The sequence below is a fragment of the Triticum dicoccoides genome, chromosome 7B (genome assembly GCF_002162155.2).
Source record: "Triticum dicoccoides isolate Atlit2015 ecotype Zavitan chromosome 7B, WEW_v2.0, whole genome shotgun sequence".
Taxonomy (NCBI): domain Eukaryota; kingdom Viridiplantae; phylum Streptophyta; class Magnoliopsida; order Poales; family Poaceae; genus Triticum; species Triticum dicoccoides.
In genome coordinates this window covers 72,289,891-72,295,665 of record NC_041393.1, presented here as the reverse complement: position 1 = coordinate 72,295,665, position 5,775 = coordinate 72,289,891, and the positions used below count along the sequence as shown (strand labels likewise).

The window sequence follows — 5,775 nt, the reverse complement described above, 5'->3', positions numbered from 1 at the left end:
AATTGTTTACATATGTCCACCTCATGTCTCACGGAATACAAATAATGGCCTGAGAAGCATCAGATCAAGCTCATTGTGTGTATCAAGCTCCGTTATCGCATTTGTGCTGCAGTACGCCAAAATTAGTAATTGAGTGCATCTAAAGTCATGACTTGTAATGAACTTTATGGCAAAGAGATTGTGCCTATACAGTGAATAATCGGTCTGTCTAGTTTTGAACAACTCTTTCAATCCATACATCTTTGAATTACATGTACATAAAAGGGATCGTTCATGTCTAGTTCCCTACTTTAGAGGAAGAATGACAAAGGATGAAAGCTAACAACTGCACCAGCAAAGTACTACAGTACTATATATATGTAGATGGATCTTTCTGTTCCCAATCCAACTCTTTCCACTTTTATTCTATCAGTCACAGAAACTCCCAGAAAAATGAATCGCTCCACACTTGTCCTGTGATCTAAAAGAACAAATGCATGATACTGGAAAATATAATGATCTTATTGGCATGTATACAATATTATACCTTCAGAAAATAAGTCTATTGAAACTGAATTTTATTAACATGTTCTTCAGGGCAAGCAGTACCAGCAGGAATGAAAAAAAAAATCCACATAGTTAGTAATAAACTATTAAGATGCAACCATGGTATAGTGCTAGCTAGTTCTCTACTCAGCCAATATATATCATGGCAGGATCATAAGTAAGGTCAGATTACTTCTTATTTGAGTGCACTTAGGAGTCGATCCAAGTAATGTCAGATTATTTTTCATTTCACTACACTTAGGAGTCAGTCCAAGTAAGGTCGATGAAGCAAGCGTGTAATATGGATTCGATATAGCCACCAAAAGGAGAAGTGGGTAGAGAAGGTGTTAGTAAATTTCCTTCTATATTAGGTGATGGTGGTAGGAGCCAAGATAATCCATGAAACTATGTTCACTTGGAAAGAAGAGTCTACTGAATGAGTGAATGTACAGTTTCTGAAGAGCGAAACAATCCTTCATGTATTACTACGTCTGTTTAAGGTAATAAGAGAACAATAACCATAGTCAATTAGTGAATAGCACTGCGGCCAATACGTACTGGACTTATGTTGTCCACAAGCCCAAGAGGCCAAGACATTCCTGTGTTACTTAAACTTGAAATGTTTTTCTAGACTGGCTTCGAAGAAATCATTGCCTAGAAATGAACACTAACAGCAATATGGCTCGGACATGGAGTTTGACTTCAGTACTATGCAAACAGTATAAACTCGTACTTCAGACTGAAGGCTGATAACCAATATGTTTGTGGTGGAGAAGCGGCATTCATCTTTCTTTTTAGAATAAAAAGGGAGCTCCTCCTGGTCTCATCTCTCCTCTGACAAAAGGTACATAACTAAGTTAACTTGGTTGCAGCTGTGTGCCATACAAACAATATATGCGTTGTTTTTGTCATAAAGATATTGGCACCTACGGAGAGCCGTTGGGGCTGACAAATAAAATGTACAAAGAAATAAAGTCTAGGCAGAGAAATACATGTATTACGTCCATGTTTGAAGTGAAAAATGAGAAAACTTGGACCAATGCCAATTATGTGACTGCATAAACAATAATCCAAGAAGAACTATCTTATAGGATTCTGGCAGGAAAAAAATACTATTCGGTTTTGAGCAACACACGACTCCATTTGGCAGCAAACCACCAATATATATTGTAATTCCACCAAAGGAGAATTTTGTTTTCTGAACAATGTTGTCCGAGTCATGAGCAACAATACACACCATCTGATCTACATTCGCATTCAAAGCAAGTTGTCTAAAACAAACATTACGCTTGATATAAATCTGAATGAGAAAATGATTAAGCCAGCTTTCTACGGCATCCAATTCCATATTTTAAGACAGTGCAAATCGGCCCAGTCTTCTCCAACACACAAAAATCTAATATTCTCACAAAAACAGAACAGATACGTGCTGGTGAACCATACAAAGTGATTACTCAATTAATGCGTGAACCACTTGGCGTGAACAAATCTCGGGAGCAATTATAAATCATCAAAGTGAATCCCAGCTACTGCCATCAGGCACGCTGTGGCACAAGAACTGAAACCCCCACTCCCGAACACAACAGCGCCACCACCAAAATCGACCCCAAAACCAGCAGCGGCAAACACAGACGCCCCAACCACCAGATAGCCCCCGCCGCCCCCTTCCCACCAAAAAACTCCCACCTGCAATTCCCCACAGCCATACCCCATTACACAATCAACACAAGAATCAGAGCATCAGGGAGCAAAACCGAAGAGGAGCGAAACCAAAACCTTAGTTCGAGCGCAGGAAGGCGAGCAGACCAACGAAGCCCAGCAGCCAAAAGACGCCACCAACCAAGCAGACCGGAGAAGACCGATGCATCAGACGGAGCCCAACCACCGAAAGCTCCCCCTCCGCAAGAAGACCGCCGTAACCTAACACATGGTTAACGGGAAATTAGATAAAACTGCTTTAAGCATTGACAACACTAACAACTCATAAGCCTCTACTAATATTTTCTACTCGGTTACTTCTTGCATTTTTCCAAAAAAATGGAACATTTTCTCACGAATGCTTATGAAGAAAATTATAGTAGTTTACTTGCTTTTCTCTAGCATCCGTTTCTATAAGGTAGGCCTGTATTCATAGAGGAAATATAGCAAGATGGCAATGACAGGCGAGACATACGGCTCACAAATGTATTATGAATTGAAGCCATTAAAAATGTAAATAAATATAAAACCAAGCACTGATATGAACATACAGAAGTTATATAGTTCCAATAACTGAAGAAAAGTCATGTGTAAAACAAAACACACTGTAAATCTGATTAGTTTCAGGTTTTCCAAGTAAAAATGCTTGAGGTTATGTTCATGGTCATATACTCGCTTTACCAAATAGCTTCAGATCAGTTACCTAACATTGCCAAGAGAGAGAGAAAAGATAGAAATTATGCAACATGCTTGCTCCAGCCACACGCCGCAGAGACGTGCACTGAAGAGGGCATCGTTGGCCTTGGAGTGTCGCACCGCTGGACGCAGGGGCTCGATGCTGTCTCTCGCAGCAATTTCGTGTTCAGGCCAAGGAACACCACCACCGTGCAGCCATGCCGCGGGGAGCCGCCCCGATGCTGCCGACTACACCGCGAGGGTGCACTTCCGCCGCCATAAAGCAGGACGGTGCAGGGGTCACGTATGTGTTTGGGGGTGTGAAGGAGGTCGCGAGCGGTGGCCTGAGGAAGCTCCTGGTCGCGGCTACCGGTGGACGGCGGCTGACCACCGGGAAGGCGGGAACACTAGCCGCCTCTCACGATGTGCGTTCCCTTGGTCTGGTGAAGAAGAACAACACGAGGCTGGGTCAACCGCGTTTTTCTTTTTAACAAAGCGTGAACCAGGAGGGGTGACCATCATTTCCTCACACTAACCGACAGGGCCACACGCTGCCCAAAGCCCCCGATGCACCACGGGCCAGTAAATCCTGGGAGCTTAGTAACTGTAAAGATGTCTATCCTCCAAATAATTTATCAGAAAGAGCTTGATTTTTAAATCTACTTCACCAATGATACATCTGAATCCATTAAGACAACAGAAGGGTATGGAAGATGATTTCAACATGTTTTTAGTATTGATTACGAACAGAAAATAGTTATTCATCCTCTAATTATGTACATGCCATGCCAAAAATGAAACTTAAACTAAGATGTGGCTGCTAATCCTTCTAGTGTACATCTGCTAAAGAAAGCATTTAGTATGTGGCTCATGCAAAGTGTGCACCATCTGAATGCGAAACTGCTACAAAAATGATCTGTTGTCAAAACAATTCATAAGGCATCTCTCTAAGCTCAAACTACTCACCTTATGTAGTTGGAATGGGGAATAGCAGGCAATTAGAAATTCAGGAATACACAAACGGCCGCCAATCAAGGGAATTCTGAAATTGATAAGAGAATATCAAATATGTACTTGTGTATAAAACCGAAAGGGTGCCTTCTGAAATGCCAACTGAAAGTCACCCACTGATGTTGAGAAGAATTTATAATGAGGCAGTTTATGAGTGTATAATGTAGAGTTTGATCCTTTACCCAAAAATAAGGAAAACTATTGATCTGCGTTCAGTTGACTCTAAATTTTACCAATTCAATACATGCATGCTCTTATGTTTCAGCCCTGATATCTGATATTGCACTAACTTCGCTATATATTCAGTTAACTTTCTGAATTACTTACACCAGTTCAAAGACAAACATGTACATTGCATACGAAAATCACTGAAAGCCTACAGTACACCTTCTGTGAGTGCATGTTTTTGCTAATCTTTCTTTATGTTAACCAGTTTACCACAAGAATGATATAATTTTCTCAATTGTTCTAAAAGGACAGACCCAGTGCATAGAAGCTCCCACACAAGGTGGGGTCTGGGAAGGGATTATAGGAACCTAGTCTTACCCCTGCAAAGTGCAATGCAGAGAGGCTGGTTCGAACCCAGGACCTCTTGCACAAGTGGGGAGGACTTCACCACTGCGCCAGGCCTGCCCTCAATTGTTCTAACTATTGCAAAATTGATTTGTTTGGATAGGTGAAGAATTTATGACAAAAAGGGCCAGCATACTTACATCCTGCATCAAGCAACATGAAAGAAATCAATTGATGGCTGTGTGTAACGATCGATGCAGACGCGGGGGGTCATCCTCCTTTTCAATAAAAAACATCAAGCAACAAGCAAGAAATCAAGAGCTGCTCAAGCTGAACTCCAAATCAGCCACTTCTGTGCAGTTTTCTTCAACCAGAAGTTCAATCATAATTAAATGAACAGAAAGAAGCTTGATAAAACCTCATGAAGGAAGTGTACCTCGCACTGGTGTGGTAATGACAAATCTCCACCACGAACTTGACAGGGAGCTCGAGGAAGCCCTGGAACTCCGACCCCACTACACCCAACACACCACAACCAACCTCCCCATGGCCGCGAGCTTCTGCAATTCCCGCCCATCTACCTTCTCCCAATGCCGTACCTCTTCTTCCCCACGCAACAGCCGCACAAAATTTTCCGTCGCCGCTGCTCGAAGTCTTCTGCAAAGGGAACACATCAACGTTATTGTAGCCATTGGTGAGAGAGAGAGAGAGAGAGAGAAGCACCTGGCAATTGCCTCCACCTCCGACTTCCGGTGTCACGACCTGGTCCAAGGCGTCGGGGTCGTCCTTCCACCGTTGCTCATGCTCCTACTGGAATTCGGGGTAGCGGAATCGGTGGGTCGACTGCCTATTGAGGAGAATGGGGCAACAAATTACCTCGGAGTTGCTATCGGATCTGACAGGGGGCAGTGGCAAGGAGCTATTGTGGGGAAGAAGAAGCCCGGTGGCGGCTGGGGCTACGCGAGTGGCGGGCGGAAACCCTAGCACGAAGAGAGGTCGAGAGAGAGAAAAAGCCGAAAGACAGATCGAGAGGCACTCGCGTGACAGAAACAAACCGACTATAAGTTACACGTGTCCACTTTCTATTTTAGCAACAGGCCTCATGCTTACAAATGGGCCCGTATACGACCATCCCAGCCCCGAGCCACCACAAGCCTCCAATTCGTGGGAGCTTGGAAATTGTAGTGATTGTTTTGAAAACCGTATGAGTGGATTCTATTGTGGAAGAGAATTGTTCTGCCCCGCATGCAGAAGCAGCTCCTTGGTCGATCTCGTCCGCGGCTATAACTAACTAAAATCCCTCACCATGCGGCCCTGAATCAGATCCTTCGCTGAAGAAATGAACTAACCCTC

At 43.3% G+C, this 5,775-nt stretch overlaps 1 long non-coding RNA gene across 1 annotated transcript; it reads right to left on the bottom strand.

Annotated features, from left to right (window-relative positions):
* Positions 1–404: 404 nt before the first annotated feature.
* On the bottom strand, positions 405–5,446 carry LOC119340116. The gene is made up of 6 exons (XR_005164388.1): positions 5,146–5,446; positions 4,859–5,079; positions 4,623–4,700; positions 3,865–3,940; positions 2,302–2,445; positions 405–1,359 (listed from the first exon to the last, which is right to left on the bottom strand). It is a non-coding gene; the product is annotated as an uncharacterized LOC119340116 (long non-coding RNA).
* Positions 5,447–5,775: the final 329 nt, after the last annotated feature.